Raw genomic sequence first — 25,049 nt, forward strand, 5'->3', positions numbered from 1 at the left:
GGTGCCATTAGAGGTGTATCACTGACCGTATCATTGTTTTTCTTTTGACCCTCATTTGCACTGCCTGCAAGCCAACTCCCACATACTATGACCAGGTGAACAACACATTGTGCTAGGCACTTTTATGCAGTCTGATTTTTTCAAAGCTGCATTAATGGATTTTTGGCCACTAACTAATGGTCTGCACAGAGACAGACTCAACAGCTGGAGCAGTGATAGGCTGTTATTAAAAAGAGGAGTAGGGATGCTTCCAGTGTAGGTACAGAACCACAGTGGCGATGGTCTTGCCTGCTCAGGTGTCACTGTCAGCGATGAAAAGAGTACTAGAATATCATACTCAAGTAAAAGTACTGTTAGTTGTGTAGAAATGTACTTAGATAAAATTAAATAGTAGGTCATTTAAAATGCACTCTGAGTAAACGTTACAGTTTGTAGGAAGCAGGTGCAGCTGGCAATATTAGACTAAAACAATGAAATAACTGTAGAGGTGGAAAGAGTACTTGAGTAATATTAAACTCATGTAAAAGTACTGTTACTTGAAGAAATTCTACTGACGTAAAAGCACTTGTGTAGAAATGTACTACAACTACAACAAGCAATAGTATACTATACAGAAATGAAATAACTGCAAAGGTGGAAAGAGTACTAGAATAATATTTTACTCAAGCACACACAAGCACACGCACACATTAACACATGCGCACACCCAAAGACACACAATAAACTTCTCCCAAAGGCACACCAAGTAAGTAAGACACTTTAAGTCCACTTTCCTTCTCTGAAATCGAACGGTGGATCTAAATCGCATGGAAAACAACAAAAAACAACCACATCACTCAACACTGGGCATTTTCTGAACATTCTTATTTTCGCTTCGTGTTATAAGGTTTTGTGTGTAACATTCAGTAAAGGTGGGCTACTGTTTTTTATTTTTTTATTTTTTACTGTTAAATATTCTACTTATGTAAATGTAAATGACTTGTGTAAAAATGTACTACACCTGCAACAAGCAATATTAGAGTATACACCAAAGCGACAACACAGAACAACAGTAATCAACACACACATAACAGTAAAGAGAGCTACTCAGGTTTTACACACCGTGTAGCATGCACACAGCGCTATGTTGCAAGGCAACCTTATTCTACTCACCTGTGAGCCTTGTAAAATCCTCAACAACTAAATACAACAACTTTAGCCTGTCCTCTCAGCCTGTGTCCCACTATTACCAGTCCTCTCAGCCTCTGTTTCTACAGTAGCCCAGAACGGACAAACCAAACACTGGCTCTAGATAGGGCCTTTCACATTTTTCCAAGGCGCACTGGTCCTTTAATGCAGTATAATAGTCTATAGCCATGCCAGCAGCTCTGTGAGCTGATGTCTAAGCACAATGATTCAATTCAATTCAATTTTATTTGTATAGTGCCAGTTCATAACAGAAGTTATCTCAGGACACTTTTCAAATAGACCGAACTCTTTATAACATTATTTACAGAGACCCAACAGTACCACCATGAGCAAGCACTTGGTGACAAGGGCAAGGAAAAACTGCCTGTTAAAAGGCAGAAACCTAGGACAGATCCTTTGGCTCTAGGTGGGTGGTCGTCTGCCAACATGATGGGTGCTTTAAGCTAAATGCTAATATCAGCATGCTGACATGATTAATTTAACATGCTTTTAACATTAGCTTATTAGCATGAAACACAAAGGCTGAGGGGAGTGCCATTAGTTTTGCAGGTGTTTGGTCAGAAACATTGATGACAGGTTACCTCACACAAGTTATTACAATTCACAATATTACAGTTCAGAGCATTGGTCAGTCCAACACTTTAGTCCAGTCTGAAATATTTCAGACAACTATTAGGTGGACCACCATTAATTAAATCTTGTATAGACATTGATGATCTACTCATAAATTGCAGTCACTTTAGATATGCTATACTTTTTATCTAGCTCCATCATCAGGTCCCTATTTTTATTTGTCCATTACTTTGGCTAATGACCAAATACTGTACCTGCTAAACTAATGGCATTCCCATTAGCCTCACCTACAGGCTTCTCCTGTTTAGTGCTGATAAGCAAGTGTTAGCATAGTAACATGCTAAACTAAAATGGTGTTCATAAACATTATACCTGCTTGGTATCAGCATGTCTTTCTTGGCGTTCTCGGCCTGCTTGTTCTGTCCCGCCTCTCGGTGTGATTGTTGTGTTCACATATGCCCAATTGATTGAACTGAACCAAGGGAGTAAATGCTCCCAGTTTAAAAAAACAACTGCTCCAAATGCAACACTTATATACATACATAGTCATGTTTTTTCTGGAAATGGCTGCCTGTGGATCTAAACTGTAACTGAAATCTGCAGGATGTATGACCAAAACAAGAAAGCTGATGAGGCTAAATACCTTTGGGCATTTAACATACATAATTCATAACCACTTAAACATATGAGGGCCATGCTTTTCAGTTGACTAAAAACTACTAAATCACTTCCAAATTACACTTAAAACTAATTATTGTTTACACATTAAAAGTGTCAATGTATTAACTTTATGCTGTTGCGCTCAGGGAATCTGTTCATTCCTGTGTTATGCTCATTGTATCTTGTGGTTCTTTGTAGACCATTGACTCTTCTAATAATAAAACCGTAAACCTTTTCAGACTCATCACTCACTCACAAGCATAAGCTATATCTCACCTTTCACAGCCTTTGCGTGGCACACGTCCAATCTTTGTGTTTATTGACTCTGATTGTTCTTCTTATCCTTACACTGAGCACACTGACTTCGTCTTGGGAGCCAGACTGTCAGGAACACTGGTGGTTTGTGACAAGGTTGCATGGACTGTGTCCTAGAGAGACAACTTGCCTCTCCCACATTTCACTAATCTAATATTGTAGATTTTGTTCGGATTCATGTTGCACATCATATTCTAGCAAGTGAATGTCACCAATGAACACAACAGAAACTTCCAGTCCATTAGTACTGAGTCTATTTCTGCTGAACCCTTTGGCTAAATGTGGTCATATCTAGTGATGGGTAGTTCGGGGATAATGTTTTTTTATGTCCTTATAAAAAGAGCTGTGGTCTGTGTTTTAACTGATCTGTATTTCCAATTCGATATATTTTCATTACAGATGAAGATGAAGAATTCCATAACCATGTTTAAATAAGCTTTATTTATTTATTTTTTTAAAGGGCCACAGATCGGATTCGAACCCGGGCCGCTAGCTCTACCGACTGAGCTAACCGGGCGCCCTATATAAGCTTTATGTAAGAATTAAATTCACACTTCCAAACAAACAAACTAAATGAGGGCAGCATATCACCAGAATGTTGGGGTGTCCACCCCTTCCAGTCCCTTCATAAGTGTCTCTTTCTTTCAAACAATGGCTAACAATCAGTCATTTTATACAGTTAGCTGCCTATATGAGAAGTTGCTTGGGCGCCTGGATAGCTCAGTGGGTGGAGCTGGCGACCCATGTTCCGAGTCCTTGCTGCAGCGGCCCAGGGTTCGAATCTGACCTGCAGCCCTTAGCTGCGTGTCATCCCCTGTCTCTGGCCCCCTTTCCTGTCTGTCTTCAGCTGTCACTGTAATAAAGGCAATAAAAGCCCCCAAAAATATACTTTAAAAAAACAGAAATTGCTTAATAGCCAACATTAGCATTGACAGCTAACTTTCTAGTGTAGAAGAAACATTCGGAGTTCAGCCTCAAACTTCATCACAACACTTTGTGTTGTATGTTAACTCTTCTCTTTCTATTATTGCTAAACTTTCTTCACTTTAACTTTCTTTGCCGTCAAACACGGTGAAAATACAGTGGCCAGTGTTTAGTTTGTCCGTTCCATGCTACTCTACAGACATGGCAGTTCAACATGGCAGACTCCATGGAAGGTGACCTGCTGAGTCTGTAGATTAAAACGGCTCATTCTAAGGTAACAAAAACACAACAATTCCTATTTTCAGGTGATACACTAATGACAATAGATCCTCCTGAATGTGAAAGACAATGTTAAACTATTGTATTTTTGGAATTAATGTGGAGACGTCACCATATTCTTGGACATTTGTCCAACATATGTGCAATCATTACTTTATCATGCACAATGCCGTCATTGTTCCTTGTGTGCATTGAGCTTACTGTACAGCAATTACAGACGCCTTCAAACAAACAGTCTGGACTCTAAATCAGTTAAACTCTGAAAAACAACAAACAGGTTATTGGTTGACAATGTCAAAATATAAATATATATACTCTGTTAGAGTGTCACAGTTAGCAGTTAGAAGTGCAGTAGTGGCTATGACACACAGCTTAAGGAGGCAATTATGGTTACAGTAACTCAGTCAAATTTGAACACAGATATAAAACAGATTATATATTTGTAGATTACAAGTGAAAAATCCAAAATAGTAAAAACGTTTGGTTGCCTCAGTTCTGTCTGTGTATGAATATTACAGTGTCAGACTTTAAAACCCCTGTCTTACATGATATAATAATAATATGACATTTTCATCACTTGACAGATTAGATAATAATCTTTAAAAATCTTGCGATTGTGTATCAATAATATTGTCATGGTGCTGATCGAGCAACATTCATTGTCCAAAACAATGTCAGAAGGCTTATTTTCCCTTATAATAAGGGCCATTCGTTGTTGTTACCGCAGTAGTTTTGACCAGTATTGAATAGGGAATGTCAGTCACTTTACAGATTGATTGTTAACTGTGCTGCTGTCAGTCACTCCATTATTGTGACACATCTATAGATGGTATTCACAGTCACTTTGTCCAGATGTCCTCCATATCCTTTCCCAACCTCTGTAGTCTCAGAAATGTTTTTTTTCCAAACAGATAAAAGCCTTTTCATCCCTGGCGTGCACGACTCCTGTGAAAGTTTCATCTCATCAAACTTTAAAGAAAGATGAAGGACATCAATCCTCTCTAATGTGCTCCTTTCAAAGCTTGTTCCTGACATATAGCACTTCCAGATGTGAATTCAAGCTCACAGCAGAGAGCTTGGCCCGGTGCCACAGGTGTTTTAGACATCAGCCAAATGGAGCCTGCTCTCCCATGTGGAGTCAAACATGATTAATGAATCGACTTCTTGACAAGTGTGACAGGCCAGGTTGACAGTTGACGTCTCCTTTATGATACATCAGTCACTCAGAAGCCTTCTGCACACAAGACAAGGGCAAGCCTCCCAGAAGGATACTGTTACATATGTGAACTAAATATAGGCGCACTAATCTGCCTTCATTTATTAATTGGGTTTTAGTCTGTGGCTCAGAGGTAGCTATGAATTTCATTGTTGTTATGCAGACAATGTATGTTGTTATGCAGACAATGTATGATCACTGTGGCTGTACATAACTAAGGCCATCCTGAATTTTTTTTAAAACTTCTATATTTCTGTGACTACGAAACAAGTTATACAAATTTCTATTTCATTTTAGAATAATCAGCTGACAAATCCATAGAGGAACCTACGACGGAGTATTAGGGCCATACTAAGAGAAAAAAATATTTTTGGGGGGTGGAAATTACGAGAATAAAGTCCTAACATTATGAGAATAAAGTCATAATATTAGATCTATGAGAATAAAGTCGTAATATTACGAGAATAAAGTCGTAACATTACGAGAATAAAGTCGTAATATTATGAGAATAAAGTCGTAACATTGCGAGAATAAAGTCGTAACATTACGTAAATAAAGTCATAATTTTATGATGACTGTCACCCTGTTGGCTCAGCCAGCAAAACTGTTTAAGGACGAAATGATCAATACGTTAGCTTACCTGTTGACTGTACGGTACGACTGAGACAAACAGCGGCTGCTGATTGGTTGAGCTGGTCACGTCAGATCTTGATAACTCTATCGAAGATTTTTTCTCATTAAAACGTTCTTGTATTATTATTACATTATTCTCATATTATTACGACTTTATTCTCGTAATATTATGACTTTATTCTCGTAATTTCAAAATATATATATATAATATATATAATTTTTTTTTTTTCTTAGTCTGGCCCTAATACTCCATCGTAGGAACCAGATTACTACCTTGAAATGTCTATTTCTTTCTCATTTTTCGCAGCCTATGGAGCTGCCCCCTGCTGGCCATTAGAAAGAATGCAGGTCTCAGCACTGATAATGAAATAATCAAACAAATAAATGACAATGAAAATCATTTGCAGTTGCAGCCCCAAATAGTAGTGTGTTCCTCCTCAAAATATTTAGTTTTAATCCTAATGAGTAATGTCAGGATTCAGAAAAATGACCCTCTGACTGTTCCATTCGAGGAATGTCACCATGATCTGCTCGTGCTCATTAGTATGCCATCATTGTGTCCCCATTCAGTTCTTCCTGTGACTGCTAGTTTCACAGTGGATCATTACAGTTTCAAAAACCCTGATAGCTCTGAAGGTCTGCTACATCGTCTCCCCTGACAAGTGTGAAATTGAGGATTTTGTACCAAAAAGAAAAGTCAAACTATCAACAACAGTAGAGGGAAGATTTGTCATAATAGCCAAAATAAAGTTCACCTGAGCTGAGAGCAGCTCCCTCTCAGGTTACTCTTGTTAGACTGTTGATATGGACTTTCTGTTCATTTATAAATCAATCCAGCCATTTTAATACTAACCAAACGTAATCAATAAGTGCCCCAAAATATCCTAAAATATTATCTTTCTAAGTTATCAAGTATGTGTTGATGCATTAAATAATACTGCGGCTTGTTATTGTGGATAAAGCTGGCTTTGGCTTCAAACCAGTGGATGGCAGACACCTGAAAGTCAGCTTTGCTAGGAGACGCATTGTCAACTGTCTCGCTTTCTTTTAAAGATAACTATTAATTTGAAGTAGTTTGATCCTGCATGTACATGAACAAAAAAGTGGTCACTAGCCACTCTATCCCCAGACTGATTTGCAATTTAGTGCCTGTCCACATCAAATTCTTATCAAATGCTAATGTAAGCAGAATATAAATAATGTTATAATATAATAATTATAAGTAATATAAGTATAGTAAATAGAAAAATAGAAAAAAAATGGTTTGTTACAATTTCAACCAATTTTGAGTACACAAGTCAAAACAAACACAAAGCATACAGTATTCTGATTTATGAGCAAAAATTATGTTATGTTAGCGTGCAAACTCGTCATCAAGCTGTCCTCCGTCGGTTATCGGACACTGCATTCAGTCCCGGTCTGTCTGTGCTGTTCACTGGGAGCTCCCAGTCCCGACAGAGTGAGCTAATGGGGACATAACACACAGCACTACTAACTACAAGTCCCTCCCTAACTGCTTGTGTTTGCAGGAAGTATGAACTTATTTACTTTCTCTGATCAGTCAAAATTACAGAATCTGTATCTGTTTGTAATATTTATAAATATTATTCAATATAGAGCATGAGCATCCGTATGGCAAAAATATCAAGAAATAATTTTGAATTCTTGAAGGTCTTTCAAAATCCCAGAAGGTCATGTAATAACAGCACTCTGAACAAACAAATCAGTCTCACTCCCAACTCATCAAATACTCCAGTGTGCACAAATTTTTCTTGTTACTGTATATTGATCTAGATTAATGTAATTTTATTTTTCTGTTCACAACAATGCAAATATGGTTTTTCTTGTGTTGTCAAGAACATATGTAATTTTTAGCTACAGTGTGGTCTGTCTGTCTGTCTGTGGAAAATAGAAGACAACTTGGGAAACAAGTTCAAATTCTGGACTCAAATCTTTGAGGATTCTGGGAAAAAAAACCTTCAAAACGGTAAGTGTTGTTAAATGACCTTCTGGGTTTTTCTCAAAGGTAGTCAGGGATATATCTTTGGGAAAAAACGCCACTTGAATGTAATGTCAGTAAGTAAAAGGCACAGATTGGGGCTAGGCTTTGCCTGGTTCTCTCGTTCATAGGAAATGTAATTGATGCTTATGTATAATGGATACACACAGAACACTAACCTAAATTGTATGCACTGATCCATGGAAACAATTTTTGTTACAGCTTTACAAAGATGGGTAAATGAATAAATGGGTATGGCCAATATGACCTCCTTTGTAGCTTATATCTAAAATTTCACCAAGTCTAAAATAAGCCTTAGCTAGTACGTGCACCAAGACCAGTAACACTTGTCCCAAAGCCTTCTAAACCACTGGGTCATCCTTTCTGACTTTGCCCTGTGGAAGATGTTCCTCTTTAACGAATATGACCTCATCAGTGCCTAGCGGAAGTCCGAGCAGCGCCAATAACAGTGACACAGTGTTGAGGGGCCGGTGCCTGCATTGCTAAAGGCAAGATAACACTAAATGAGATGTGACAGCTGAAAGAGAAAACAGGCCCAGCTGATGGGGCTAAAACAAGAACAGAAGGTCCTTTGTATCATATAGTACTTCCACAGTGGGGGGTACAGTATGGGGTAAATCTGGATGAATATGTGTGAATTATGGAGATTTTCAGCTCATAGAGATTAGGTTTATCTGGTTTTAATTTAAATATGTCTGTACGTGTCAAGTGTGCAGTGATTACTGCCCTTCAGTGACCTTGTTATTGTGAAGTATGAGAAGCAAGCGAGCTTCACATTCAGCTCAGGGCTTTTCTGTTATTGAAAGATCTGAGCTGTCCTCGTGATGTAAAGCGGGGGAGTGTGTGTGTGTGTGTATAGGGGGCGGGGTGTTTCTTGCTGAAATTGTTGTTTCATCAATAAATAATGGCAGACAGAACTCTGATGGCCACACAGCGCCTCTGATCTATGATCAAACAGAAAGCACTGTCCTGCTCTCAGACTACGAATACGGACCCACGCCACGCATCAAACACAGAAACGCACCAGAAACAAATGCATGCATAGACACACACACTAGCAAATAAGTCAAACACTCAATTTGACTTTATATTATAGCAATTAAAACTTAATAAAGCCTTTAGAATTTGAAGTGGGGTCATTTTTCCCCATCATACTTCCCATAGTTCCCATGAGTCTCAGCTTTCGCCATTCTTTTGCAGCTTTCTTTGCATCTGCTGCTCCAAGCTTCCCACTGATTCAAGGTACTCACAAAGCCTCTTATTTCCAGCGGGTAGACTTGAGGGCTCCAGCCCAGTTTCCCTGCACTCAGAAGCCAAGTGAGTGCTTGAACCTTTTCTTGTCGGGAGCGATATCCCGACTTTGGACTGCACTCTCGGCTCAGTCAGGAGAAGTGCTTCTCTGAACCTGAATGTTTTTCACCTTCCTTTCTGATGTGAGGAGTGTTGCTGCTGATCTATCTGCTGCTTTCTTTTCATCTCCTCTTTCCCCCCCTCAGGGTATGGATTTGTCAGGCAGGTGGCCTTCCAAGTTTGCCTCCAGATTTTTGGTTTCCAGCCTTTCTGCCAATTCTGTTGGTTTCCAGCGCGTGTAACCATCTGTATTACATCTAATATTACTGCATGACAGGATAAAAGGAGTTATAGGATATGCTAGAGACTGGGGTTCACATCCTGAGTGATGTCTGTGGTTAGGTTTAGGCAACAAAATAACTTTCCCATTAAGAGCATTAACTCTTTAGGCGCCGGGTTTTATTTTTAAAAATACTAGATTTTGACATCTAAATTTCAGAAGGCTCTGGCTTGAAAGTGGTTTGAGATAGAGACAAAGTGTAAATGAGACAAATATTGAGAATGACCTAAAGTTTATCTAGGGAGTAAATTTTCCCATCTAATTTGTATAATATGAGGCCATATCATATCAATGTTATAAAGAGTTTGGTCTAGACCTGCTCTATTTGAAAAGTGTCCTGAGATAACTTCTGTTATGAATTGGCGCTATACAAATGAAATTGAATTGAATTGAATATGGTGGCGGCCATATTGGATTATGTAATTTCCATGAAATACCTGATATTTTGAAAGAGAGTTGAACTTATTTCATCAGATTCACCCCCCTCCATCTATTTGTTATGTTGTCCACATATAAAATGAACAGGGAAAAAGTAAATTGTAAGCCAACAGTCGTAAACTAGAACTATTACTACACCACAAAACTCATGTAAACAGTAGGTGTTTTTTATGATTTTTTATTTTTTATTTTTTACCCACCACCACCCCCCCAATTGGAGGACCCTTTTTCTTTTTTTCTTCTTTTTTCTTCTCTTTTTCTTTTCTTTTTTTATTATTATTATTATCATTATCATATTATCATTATAATAATAACAGTAGGTGTCTTTTAGCTGCAGAGACCTAATCTGTGCCCATCTATCCAGATAAAAGTTTGTAGTCTTTGTAGAGTGTGGAACCTCTCATTGCAAGGCACAGTACAGAGACATTATGAACAATATTGAGGTGCAAAGACGCACCGTGACTAGCACGCTCACTAATAGACCGACCGTTATCTCCCAAAGGTAGATTTTCCCCTTCAGAATCAGGATCAGCGAAAAGGAGACCCATCACTTCCCTAAGCGTCAACTTTTAGCTGCCATTTTCGTTTATTTGTCTCAATAACTCCTAAATCCAGCAATACCGTTTCAGCATAAATAGCGCCGTGGCACACTATTTCCGGTTTCTCACCCAACAGTTTGGACGGGACGTATTTCTGAGCTAAGGTCTGAGTATGGGATGTCTGCCAACTAGTGGAGGGGAGTATGCGCGAGATATAACACTCTATTCAGAGAAAAAAGCTGTTTGATTCAGTACCGCGTCCTGTCGCAATTTTGCGACTTTGGCACTTAAAGGGTTAACTCTTTTGTGTAATTGAGGACGTTTTTCATCAACCTTTTCTGATATGGATCAAAACATGTTGATGGAAACATGGCTAGTGTCTTCTAAAACTGTTAGATTTTACCTTTGCAAAACTAAAACCCTTTTCTGATTAGCTAGATATGATTATGGTACGTTTAGGCATAAAAACGACTTGGTTATTGGGCAAGGGAAAGATATAAACATAACTGCATGGTTAAGTTTAGGAAAGGCTGGACCCCAGGAAGAATTTGTGACTGTTCTATAAAAGCTAATATGGATCCAAATACACACAAATCAATCCGACAATCAATGTTAGCATTGATTGTCGGAAGGAATTGTGAAGTGAACAGCAGTTTCCTGTGTCCAAATCTGACGCTTTGTCGGACAAAATCATAATTCCTGCGGATGCCAGATGGCTTTGTCACTTGAACATAAACAGATGTCGGTTTTGGACATTGACTGATGTTTTTCTTAGCAAGACAGTCTGGCAGATAATCACTCAATACCTCTGTAAACCACTGGTTTAATACCTGCTTTAACTGGGACCACTGAGAACACTTTTTATCTATCTTTATATTATTCTACAACAGGAACAGGTGTCATTCCTGTTGACGACACCTTCCCATCCTCCTGTCTGTCCCTCAAAGAAGTTCTACTTTGACCTGTCACTGCTGTGGACTAAAGCGGGATTTGGTTCAACAATCTCAGCTCTGGCTTTCTTCTTTGCTCACTGTTTCCTGCTGATGTTTCTGACTTTCAGCCTGTTTACACCTCTCTGTCTCATCTTCCTGTCTGTGTGTGGACACCTGTAAAGTTGCTCTGTAGAGTCTTGCTTGCTGCCTTATGGTGACATGCCTCAGTCTAAATGTAAAGGCTGTTTATGAGTGGTAGGCCCCATCTTTGCAAAGCTCCTGATTGTAAAACTCATAGTGACAGTATTGTAACAAGTACAGTTTATTTCATATGGCTTAGATCATTTGAACAATATCAGTTTAAAGCAGCGCCTCACCTCCAGTTTTCCATCGACTTCTGTAAAACTTTGTGATACCCACAATGTGAAACTGAACTCCAGCTGACACCTGCTCCTCTGCACTTAACTTCTTCTTCATCTTTCTAGTCTCATTTCTCTTTCATGTGTTAACATCCTGAAGCAAAAATGTTTTCTACCGCATTTCTGTTCAGCTCAGAAAACTTTGATGACCTTTTGGATTCTCACACTCTGCTGTGCACAGGACGGAAATTCATGCACCGCTTCTGCTGTGTTGCTTTACTGTGGCATCAGTGTCTGCTCCATGTTTTTGCCATTTCTTTCACAGAAGAATGCAGATGTGCAGCCTCATTATAATTGCGACACTGTTTCTAACATATTCCTGTTCTGAGTGTAACCATAGTATTTGCTATAGTTTTGGGAATGGGAAGTTTGGTTACCGTGCAGATGAATTTTCCAGCTCACTGTGGCTGTTTCTGTTTGTACTATTCCTCCCTGCAATATTTAAAAGTGCTGACCAAATACTGCAGAGTATTGGATGTCCATATCTGGTAAATTAGACCTGCTTTTTTGAAGGTATAGCTCTGCTAGTGAAGCTCAGCTAAACAAATACAATTCCAATAACTTCTTCACAATGAAAGCATCCAATGGAAAACTCTCAATGTGAAGCAGCTAAAGCAGGAAAAGGATTGCATCAAGTCAAGATGAATAAAAAATGTCTTTTTAACCTTTTAAAATTTAGCAATGTATGCCAAAAATATTGACATATAATCCATTTATTTTTATTTTTAAATTGAAATCCAACCTTTTTTAACTAGTTAACTAGCATGGCTTGGCGAACACAGCCTCTGAGAAAGCCAGTTTGAAGCAGTACCGAAGGGATTTACTAAGTTTCCTGATGGACTTGATGGGCTAAAAGTAGCTGCTAACTGTAAGGTTAGCTGCTGTTACCTAGTGAGCTTGTGCAGCTAAGCTGACTCAGTCTCAGCCAGGAGCCGAACCCAGCCAAAAGAAATACCTCAGTACTCTATTCCCCGTCGTCATACTGGCCTCCATTGGCATTGGATGCTGGAACTCCTAGTCCAGCACAGTCAGCTAATTGTACCGCTGCATGGGACATAACGTAACACATATTCAGTGCTATTGGCTACTGCAACAAGTCCCTCCCTAACTGCGTGTTTTTACAGGGAACACATAAATAGCAAGCAAATACCACTCTGCTTTTAATTTCATGTGAACATTAACACAGCTCCAATATGGCTGAAAGCAATCAGTCAATAGAACAATAAAGAATGCATCACCAGTGGCCCCAGATGATATCCAGGAAAATCAGATAAAATGTAATTTTGTGAGTCTTTACTGTTATAAACAAAAAAAAGACTGCATTTGTACAAGGTTCCAGATTCAAGTTAAATGTCTCCTGAGTCGTTAATGCTTGAAGTCACTCATCACAAAATAGGGCCCTTGTACCCCAAGGGAAGTGCTTATAAAGGTCACTGCCATTTCTAAACACACACAGCAGCACTAGTACAGAGCCAAGCTGTACAACTGAGTGCAATCTTTGCAGGCAACAGATGAAATAGAATTATAAAATATTAAGTTATTTATTAAAAATACTGATTGCTTTTTCTTATCAGTATATACCACCACCCAGGAACTTGGTAGTGACAGTATTTTTATTCTTGCTGTCTTCTGGGGGGACTAGCTTCTAGTACTCTTGTAAACAGCGCAGCAGTGCTATGACCTCGCTGTGACTCCATTCAGACACACACTCACTCCTGGCAGTTAGCAAAAGTGAATTCTGAAGGGTGCACAGAGTTCCTTTGGTAAAATGTTTCAAAATGTTGCCCACCAACACATTGTGTAGAAACACTAGGGTTTTTGGACCTGTGTGATTATTGTGTGGCAGTGCGTAAGCAGGGGTCTTGCTTTTATCAGACATTTCCTACAACTTTAGAGGGGAGCGTATCTATGTTCCTAGGGTCCTAATTCCCTAATCCCCAAACCCTAACACTAACCTAAGAACTGGGGAACATAGGACTTCCTTTTTGCAATGTAGCTCTTTACTAACAAGTATGACCTGCTACAGATGTATTTCATATTTTCTGCACAGACAAACTCGCTACCTAGAAAGTAATTAGTGTAATAATTAATAAGATAGTGTAGAAACTGTTACTTATTATCTAAATAAAGACATTCATTACCTTCATGAACAGGGCAACATTTTACTAGACCTTGTGGGTAATCATACCAAGATGCATGCAATTGTTTTCTTATGGCGCGGTGTGCCTGGTTTGCGCCTCTTTCTTTGTGCAGTGCAATGTGTTTGTCTTGCATGTTTTTAGACGTGCATAAAACTTTTTGGTGCAAGGCATGGAGTCACACCACTCATCAATGTCACACTTGGCCCCGGCAGCCATTTATATCAAGCAAGAGGCAGGCTCATAGCTCATGTTGTGATAGTTTAATATAGATCACTTATCGAATATAGTCAGTGGCAAGGTTTACATGTAAAGTTTGCCATGTTCACCATCTCAGTTGAATATGTTATCATGCTAAGCGTTTGGTAATTAGCACACAACAGCTGAGAATTCAGTACAGCTGGAAATGTTATTTCATTTTTGGTGATAAAAATCAAAGTATTGGGCAAATAAAATTCTGACTTGACGATCTCACCAGAGGAAAAGTCAAGGCATCACCCAAGTGATTACAGTTCAACCTAAGGGGGTCATGATTGTTTGTGTCAAATGTAATAGTAATACTTCCAATAGTTAACATATGACATATATAACATATTTCAGTCTGGGGCCACAGTGGTAGACAGACTGACAGATTAACATTATCATCCCCACAGTATATGCTGTTAGTGTGCCTAAAACATAGACCTGGTTTCTCTTCTTTCTTCTTCCTCTTCCTTTCCACACAGAAAATTACATTAAAATGTAATTGCATGGAACCAAGACAGATCTGGGGCACACAATCATATACATACTGAAGAAAGCATACAAATGTCTGTAGGTTGCAATATATAACATGTAGAAAAGACTGGTGCTAGCAGTCACTTAACATTAATTATATATTTTGAATTTACAAAAGTGCAACATTTTATCAGACTGATGCGGCCTGTTTGTCAGGATACTTAACAAATTCATTACCAGTTTTGGCTTTTAAATATAATGGCTCCTGCATGGTACACACTCTTCTGTCAGTGATGTATGTGTTTAATCAATTGATTATGTATAGTACGATATAGTTTAATAAGAATAAATGTATATAAATATTTTCAAATTGGTGTCACGGCTGTGTTTTGTATCTCTCCCTGTGAAGCATATTTTACCAGGGAGAGATCAATGCAACTTCCCCATAGGCAACCACAAAGAAACAGAGCTTACAGGTGGATATTTAGGTGAAGGTGGGGCATGACATGCATAGGCAGTAGCAGGTGCAGAAGCAATACAAATGAGCCGACTGATGACATCCTAATGTCAGAAAGTACTGAATCTGAACAAATAATCTTTCGAAAAAAGAATGGCCTACTTTTACTGACAGATATACGCAAAATAACACTTTTAGAACACCAGTATCTAGAGGACAGAAACAGGGAGCCTTCATACAGTTGCAGGATTAGTTGGCTACAACACAATATTCTTAAGACATATTTCAGCATTAAAATGTTTACAAACTCTAGAGCTATGTTCTTTATGTAGTTGAGTTGTGTACCTACATTATCCCAAATGTTTCCAACAATGTTCAAACTCAGAGAAATCTGTCATTTTATTCAGGTAACACTGTGTTTCACTGGTCGCCTGTCAATGGCGTCATATCCCCTTTGTGCCTGCGTCAGCGTTGTGGTTGTCTGCCAGAAGCTGTCATACATTGACTGTTTATCCAGTTTGAAGCCACATTTTTACCATCAACTGTTTAGATCTTGGTGCTTTTTAACTCTAGATTTGAACTGGAAGAAGGATCTTAAGTTATCAGAGAAACAAGCTGAGCAAACATAAGCAGCAGCTCGGCTCGCAGCCCCTCCGGGACGTCCTTTGTCTTCCCAACAGCGTGGGAGAAACACTGATTTTTAAGGTGGAACTGCTTTATTCACTGTTTTTAGTGGTTTTAATCAGCGGGTCTGTTTGTTTTGGTAGAAACCTCCCAAACGTTGAACACTGAAGGAATCCTAACAGGGAGAAGCTGACTGCAATGACAGCAATGGTGGTGAAGACAACAAGTCCTATGATCTAGGACTATCGTGATAACCACAATAATGAAATACTGTGCTACTGACAAGCACAACTGCAAATAACATCACATCATCATTCAGTGTTTGTTTTTAGGATGGGAAAGCATCCATTAGTGGCAAGGCTTAAGAGACTCACAGCAGAAACTTCACCAACTCCCTAACAGTGTAGGTCTGCGGTTTGGAGCTGGATGGGTAATGCACAGTGGATTCTGCCTGCTTCAGTAGGAAACACCCCTGATGAGAGTGCTGAGAGTGGACCAAAACAGTGAAGTTGTGGGCCGTAAAAAGAAAAACAATGAGCTGAAAGAGGCTAATGAGCTCTGTAGAGCTGCAGAGCTGGTGATAAGTCTTTGGGGATTCATCTCCATAAACGATGTACATCTTCATATAAAAATATTGATTCATGCAGCTACAGAGACTTCATCAGCTGTAACTCAACTCTATTGCACTAACTCACATGTCCCTGTGGCTGTCTTTACACTGCTTCCCAACAGACTGCGTCAGTGAACACTCTAAACTATTGGAACTAGCCAATGGCCAAACATTTTCAAGTAGTTCATTATGGTAATGAATCTCTTTTATGAGCATTGAGGACGTAATCAAGCTTGTTTTGATGCCCTGATTCAACATCACTGATTTTGATTATAAAAGAGACTGCCTTATTACATGAAGCTAAAAATCATGAATGAAATCCATCACTAACCTGATGGTGTTATCACAATAAGCACAAGTAAAAGCAAAAGTATAAAAAATTACCATCTTTTAACCATAATTAATGAATGACTACTACCATTCAGCAAGCATTTTGTTTCAGTATAATGGATAAATGAGTCAATGGAGGTTTGTTCTGAATGAAAACAGGCCTTGATGAAACTGAGCACATTTGTATGCCACGGGAACACTGCCATACTGTGGTACCAATACCATTTAAACCGATTGGATTCTGGTTTAGCAATCCCTCCTCATATTAACAGCCCCGCAGCCCAATGACACTTGAATGCCTGTTCTTGCTTGTGCCATCCGTCACCTATTCAGGGACAATCTATTTCTTTCCTCCGTTCAAAGACTGCAATGCTCTCATTGAGCCACCATCGTTCAGTGAATACTCGCCGGGGATTGTTCACTGATGCCAAGAGACAGTGTTCTCACAAATGCATCCCCTTCGATGAATGTTAGCCTGTGTTCACTATTGTCACAATGCCGCTGCTGGGTGTAAGTAGTGACTCACTGTCAATGATTGTTCCATTGTAAAGCTTTGGAGACAATACCCCAAAGTCCCAAATCCCAAGAAGATTATGTGTTATCTGACTTGGTTAGTTTTTTAAGAAACTCTTTTGAGTTGTATTTCTGGGACTCACTCCCTGAAGGCTAGATTCGGATTTATGTTTCAAATTCACACCCCATGAGTTCACATGGTAAAATACATAGGCGCATACTTTATTTAAATAGAATTAGGTACATATATTTGAGGGTGACAGGTGCAGGTACGCTTCACTGCTTCTCAAGAAAGATACTCACATAAGAAATAGGCAGGCAGCTTTGCCTTTCATTGGGGTTAACAGCTAAAACTGCTTTGTTTGATATATTTCTGGAGTTTGAAGAGCTTTGCTTCACTTCTACTGACAAAATATGAATCTGTCATAGAGCTTTATGAGTGATGTGATCCCCAGGAAGGGTGTCAAGGTGATGAATTGTCACGCTTTCCATCTCCTTTACAGACATAAGTTGTGTCAACTGTGAGTAATATGAGGCCATAAAATTTGACATATCATACATTTCAGTGAAAACAACAACAGCAAAAATAACTTTTTAACTGTTCTGCGATTCCAACTGCATTCAAACAAGGCTCCCTGGGCTCTTTTATGTGATCAAGGGCACTGTGGTTAGCTTGATTTACAATTACAATTTAGGCTAAGTGACAATTGATGGCATAAATATTAAGTAGAAACGGATGCATACACTGATCATCAACAGCTAATAAACTGAAGCTTCATTTTCACAACCAATTTGACTCACAGATAATTGCAATCCATCATTTTGAGTCTCTGGGATCAATGGGCAGAACCGAGCAGTGGTGTTGTCTATAGCCGGCTGTAGGCGTGTCATTATGATAAATGACTCAATCAGCCGAAGCTGAGGAGGCTATACCTTATGAGTCACACACGGATCAGAAAAGTTGAGGGAATTTTGGCCATCAACTTTATCTTGTGCTGCTATCAGTTTGATAAATATGCAGCCTCAAGGGAAGCATCATGTATTGAGGAGAATTTAGATTGTGGAAAAGAGTTTTCCCTGAGCAGTGGATTGTTTGAAGTATAACACTGAACTAACTAACAACACTAACACTGTAAGTAATTTCCTATTGTTACCAGTTCCAATGAAAACTCTAAACACATCCACGTATTACTACTCTCACCTCTGGAAAGTCAAAAGCATCTATGTTTCCAGAAACCTTCTTTAATTACAGTCACTTACAAAGACATATTGCTGCCCTCACTAATGTAATACATCATGTTCAACAGTTTTGGCACACTGCAAATGTTCTGTACAGGAGCAAAAACATTTATTTGGTTGGACTTGAATTTAAAGAACACTTCACAGATTTATTCCAGCAACAGAAAATGGACAAATAGTGGGAAACAATGGACTAATAATCATGTTTAAATGCCCCATGTGTGCAGTTTCACGATATGCTGTTTTTTTCAATATGACCTAGTTATGCTGTTACTGTATAAACCAGAAGTGACCATTTTTTTCTCTTGAAGGGCCAAAACTGAGACTTAATGGGGGCCACAGGCCAAAAACGAACAGTACATATTACAATATATTGTATTGTTATGATGCGAAATGGTACTAGTATCCCAAGTTCCCCTAATTGACTGACACTCTGCCCACTATGCAGATTATGAAAAATGATTAATACTTAGGGATTCTACATATTTAAAGATCCTTTTTATTTATCTTTATTTTCTTTTATCAAATGCCATAATGGGTAATGCAGCAATTATTTCTTTCCTGTTCCATCTATTTTAATCCGTCCACATCATGTTTACTGTTGGCAGGAATGATGAATGTAGTAAATCTTCAGAGGACCTGAAATGACTTGAGAGGGAGATTATGTCCACAAATGCAGCACTTTGTCACTTTGAGTTGTTTTTAATAGATTTTCCAAAACTATGACTTCTGGGGGTAAGACAGACCTACAGCACAAATGACTTCTGACTGTGTCTAATGTAAGCAGAGGTCAGGCAGGTCATTTGACCTACTGAGAAAACAAAAGGTAAAAAAAAAAGACTAAACTGCTACATAAATAAGAAAACTCATTATAAAACTTCTTAAAACCACTTCAGAGCTTATGAACGTGATTTTGTCTGACTTTCTGTCTTTCGACTTTCGATGAGTTCAATAAATGAACTACTGAGATTTCACTCAATTTAAGAAATAAGATGAGCATATTAGCAGACTTCCCAGCATGTATTGTTTAAGAGTTAAAACCCTCCTGAGACCTTTTTTTTCTAGCTTGAAGTTATTGGACATGGTGAAAACGTGCTATTTTTTACTACAAGGAGGAGGATTGTCAGAAATGGAATCTAATATTCATAGGTATGTTTTCATTAGTGTATAATCACCTGAATATAAGAATCGTTGCGTTTTTGTTACCTTAGAATGAGCTGTATTTATCTACAGATGCCACAAGTCGCCTTCAATGGAGTCCACCATGTTGAACCACCATGTTTCTACAGTAGCCCAGAATAGACAAACCAAACACCGGCTCTAGATAGGGCATTTTGTGTTTTTCGTGAGTTTTGCAGCCACTGTAGTTTCTCCTACACACTTCACAGCCTGTTTTCATTCCCTGGTCATAGATAAATTCTTCCAAAGATTGAGAGCTGCTAGAAATTATGGGCCAGTGTGATGAATCAAGTCACTTTATTACATGCCACATGGAGAGAAGACCTCAGCATAAATGTCCTCTCTCGACTTCCAGAATGAGCTCCCTTATATACCATCCAGTACATCAAAAAAACACCTGGTGCCATATTAACAGTGCCACTGTAAATCACATGTGAAGGTATAGGTCTTCAACACAAATGGTCAGTTTATCTGCGGGCGACTGTGAACAGATTCTTACCAGACGTCCTCCTACCCTAACCCCTTAAACAAACTGTATATATTTACTACCCCATCTAAAACATTTATCTCCCACAGTTATTATTGCATTCATTCTCCACCCCCTTACTGTTATAAATTACCAAGGTAGCTGAGAGCAGCCTCCCATGTTGTCTTTGTACAAACTCTGGTATAAAGTGGCTCCAACCGCATTTGCAGCTGTAATGCGAGAAGAGGAAATGAAAAATGAATATGTAATGTCTGTCAGTGTGAGTGAACAGAATCAGATCAGATACGATAGGATTGATTGATCCCACATTATTCGAAATGATGTGTAGTCTTTACTGATTTGAATGACACCTTGATTACAGTGACCTAAAGCCACCAATGTACAAATATAGAAGTTGCAGTTGGACAAATATATCTGCTATTGATGATGGGCAGAGTTTTGTCATTTTATTTAGCTAATTTAAAGGTCTGCCTCTGGAGAACCAGTGACATAGTCTCAGTGACAGACTCTCATTCAGTGGCAACAGTACTCACACTGAGCCAAAGAAAAAGTGAGAGGTAAAACAGCATGTAGCCAGAATATTTTCATGTCTAACTCGATCAGACGTGAGAGCTGGTGATTGTTGGGACAGCGGAAAGACTAATCAAGATGGTTTTGTGAGTTTTATTTAGTCTCTGTCGAGTTTGAAGGAAGCGTGTTTTACAACAAGTTAACAAGACAATTAAGCCAGTATTAGTTCAGTGAAAGAAGATGTATGGTTGTATCTTTCTGTTTAGGAAAATAGATGTAAGACCTTCTGCAATACATTGATACATTATTGCTGGTTCTTTGGCTGATGTGGCCAGTTGGACAATATTAACATATCAGTCAACCCTGCTTACAGTCGTCAAGGACACATTAAGCATATTACGTAACCATCACACTGTAAAGAACTGAAAAATGCTGTCTCCATAAAAAGAGAGAGGGGATGACACACAGGAAAGGACTGCAGGTTGGATTCAAACCCTGGGCCACTGCAGCAAGGACTCAGCCTCAGTACATGGGACGCCAGCTCTACCAACTGAGCTAACCGGGCTCCCTGAGCTAACTGGGCTCCCACAGCTGATGTTCTTTCATCTCTAATTGTCTTTGGATGCTCTAAAAATGTCACATACACAGAAAACACCATATAGAACTCTCTAGACATTGGAAAAAGTTCACAAACATGATGAGTGCAGGTGTGTACATTTTGTGTGCATAAGTGGCCTTTAAATATATATACAGTGGTTTTCATAACCATTTTTCACAGCTACAAGATTGCTGCAAAATAATGGCCTTTAGGCTTCACTATTAAATCTGCTTAGAGGCAAAAAGCAATTCTGCTCCTTAATGGTGCTTAATTAAATAAAAACGAGCAGATAAAGCCATTTCATGTGACACTCTTTAGAAATGTGTGGTTCTTTCAAGTTATTTTGTATCAAAGCGTGTCAAAATATACACAATACTCAGCAATTCTTCTAAATTGGACTGACATCAGCAAACTGCTTAGGGATCATCAAGGAGCCTCATAATTACCCTTTGCCTAGACTAATGGAAATCTCACAGTACTATTCAGACAGGCTCACTTAAGAATGTTTAACTTGAGGTAAACAGGTTCCTTCTTGTACAAGCAGGAATATGGAATTTATTTGAACATCTATAAACTTAGACTGGACTTGGACAGCTTAATTTGCTGATGCAAATGAGTGTTGTGGAACTTCCTCAATCTGTCTGAACTCAGAAAGCACCAGGTCGTTTTCCTCTGTTCTATGCAGACTCTGAAAAATGAAGGCAAAGCTTTTACAGGCTCAAAATACAGTCAGAGTGACAGTCCAATTAATTCCAATAAATAAAAGATAAATAAAGCCAACAGCAGGGGTGTGTGCTCCAGCAAGGCATGTCATTCAGCAAATGCGCACCCTGGCCTGCACTCTCCAACTCACTGTTGTAGGAAAACACTTGCACTGTTTTACGTCAAAGTCAGCAAATTCTCTGTACCTCTCCAACACACACACACACACACACACACACACACACACACACACACACACACACACACACACACTCTGTACCAAGACCAGAAGAACTTCAAAGTGGCTGTCTCACCCAACACTCTCCATTCTATCAAGAGGTACTGACAAGGTGCCCTTGAGCAAAGCAGGTAAAGAGCAGCTGCTCAGTCAGTTGATGTGATATAGTGGTTCTGGGCAGCTCCCAGGTGTGAAGGTATGTACAGAATGTGTATGAATGTGAAGCAGGGCAAAACTGAAAAAGAACATGCACACTCAGCAAAAGCCTTCCCTGGGCGAATAAAGAAGGGAAAGAAACACAGAAGATAAGACTTGATAGTTGCATTGCACTATTTAGTGCTAACAAATTTCCATATTGACAATCACAATGAACTTAACTGTAATGACTAGCTGACAACAGTACAACATCAGCATCTCTGTATGAGATGCCTTTTAAACGCGTGTACGACAATGTGAAACAGTTACAGATTGGTTATGTTTAGGCAACAAAACTCCTTGGTTAGGTTTAGGAAAAGATCATGTTTTGGGTTAAAGTAAGTACTTTATCACGCTGACTTTCACTTTCACACAGGACACAAACCCTGGCCTCCTGGGTGAAAGTCTGAAAGTTTGTTTAAACCATTCATCCACCTCAACCCCCTCCATATGTGGACTTTGTCCCTTTCTATGCTACGCCACCTGACTTTCTGCCATCTCATACAGACATTAAGGGTACCTTGTGCGTCTGAGTTAGATGAGACAGTCATGTCTGTTTGGCAAGCATGGAGTTAGAGACTAAAGCTGATCAGCTTAGTTTAGCATACGACTGGAAACGGGGGAGGGACCAGCTAACTCAACTCTGTCCAAAGATAAAACATCTACCTACTGTACCAGCACAACTCATTTGTTTAGTTTGTACAAAAAAAGTGTAAAAACGCCATGTCGCAGTATGGCAAGGGGTTGTGTCTTGCTGTTGCAAGGCGATGCGTTATGTAGTTAATTAACAATTAATGTTAATTAATAATAACTTTTGATGTGCTTTTTGAGCCTGGCTAACCTGGCATCATGCCAAAGCAGTCTCACATTTTTAACAACACAGTCTCATTTCGCTGTCAAATTATCGCCGATAAATATGCAACGTATCTGATGTGAGTTTATTCCCGTATGTAACTTAAAAGCAGTAAACATTTACTTTTGTCTTCACACAGAGCTCAAACAGTGGTCTTCTGGGGGAAATTCCTGCGTTTGTTTGACCCATCCTCCTGGGAAAGTTTATTTCCCAAAATGTAAAATGATTCCTTTCAGGCTTGGGGAATGCTTTGGATACTGGGAAATGTGTGCTGATCCTCATCTTTGTCAGTACACAGTAGCCCAGAACGGACAAACCAAACACTGGCTGTAGATAGGGCCTTTTGCGACTTTCACGGCCACCAAAGTTTCTCCTACACACTTAATAGCCCGTAGCCAGGCCGTTAAATACAGGCACGAACAGTGTTTAGTTACTCGCAATCTGCAACGTCACTGCTAGATGCCATTAAATCCTACACACTGGATCATTAAAACTGAACTTGCTGCAGCATGTGTGTGTGTGCTCATTAACACGCGATCCAGAATAAAGGTATTTGCCTTTTGCACTGGGAGACTTCTAAGGGAGTGATAAGAAAAGAAGTTATTCAGTTTTTATAAAAACTGACTCTCAGTAACAACCCCAACACTGCAAGTGTATGTGCAAGACCTCCAATTTCACCTGAGTGAGCACACCTCCCACATACACCAGCCTCACAGGGTGGTAAGTGCACTCCACAGTCTCAGTCATGCCACTGCTGTCTGTTGGAGACATGGCACTTATGTGAGATTGATAGACAAGGTGAAGAAAGACATTGATCTTTGCCTGGTTTAACTATAATGCAACCTGCCAAAATTCATCAGCGCTGCAACAACTATCAGGCACCAGTCTGTCATACTCAATCCAGTCTGGTATGAGACTGTGATATAACAACTGCCAATGTAATGTAGCCACTGTGGAATTCATCCAACAGATTTTTTTATAAACTCTGAAACCGAGATAAAATGTGTGGCCAACTTTCTCCAACACAAACTGTGATAATGAATAGGGTGTTAGCATCTTTAAACACTTTGTCACTAGCCTACCTGTTCACAACAGATGTATTTAAGGTGTAAGGTTAAAGAAAGGCATAACGGTTCCTCACAAAACGTGTTTGCAGGACTTGGAACCTGAGGTGATAGAATTAAAGGTAAATGCATCCATGCATCACATTATTTCCCTGTCAGCCTTCCTCACATAATCTCCCTCACATAATCCCTTAGAGGGGAGAAAACATGTTTCTCTCACTTCAGGTGCTATGGGCCATATTTGCATTTGTAGACGTCAGACTCATAATTTCAGGACACAGGGCTCCCTTATGATGCAACTGGAAAGCTGTTTTTACTCATTGTGACCAGATCCTTGTCAGGAAGGTCTTCTCTTCTGTGTGAGGATATTGAGACTAAAGATTAAAGGGCAATGCCAGCATTATATACATGCATCAATGCACAATGCAAAGCACTTCTGTGCTCCCCACTCCACTGATCAACAAATCTTGGCTGTTTACACATACTACTTCATCATAGTCACAATCCGTCAATGTTATTGACATGTGCATGCATTGTTGGGATTAACTGATCAATATTTCCTTCAAATGGCAGCTAGTGAAAATAGATTTTTACATAAATGCCTAACAAACAGTGATTTTATTGACAACCCTCAGCTTCAAAAAGACTGCTGTAGCTGCCTTTAAATTCTGAGTTCACTCAAAACTGATGAGTGATTTAGCTCCTGTGGGAAATCTTTTGACATGAGGACTTCATGTAATTTTCCCAAAGGCTGACAAGTTGACAAGTATGTGAGGTGGAGGGAACTTTTTTCTTTGTGGAAGAATCCTTGGCAGGACTGAACCACAGA

The 25,049-nt window shown here is 39.2% G+C and overlaps 1 protein-coding gene across 2 annotated transcripts in view; it reads right to left on the reverse strand.

The window, feature by feature from the left end:
• Nucleotides 1-25,049, reverse strand: part of opcml (opioid binding protein/cell adhesion molecule-like) — a 337,114-nt gene that overhangs the window by 311,531 nt on the left and 534 nt on the right. The gene's annotated exons all lie outside the window — the stretch shown is intronic.

This window comes from Dicentrarchus labrax, unplaced genomic scaffold (genome assembly GCF_905237075.1).
Source record: "Dicentrarchus labrax unplaced genomic scaffold, dlabrax2021, whole genome shotgun sequence".
NCBI lineage: Eukaryota > Metazoa > Chordata > Actinopteri > Moronidae > Dicentrarchus > Dicentrarchus labrax.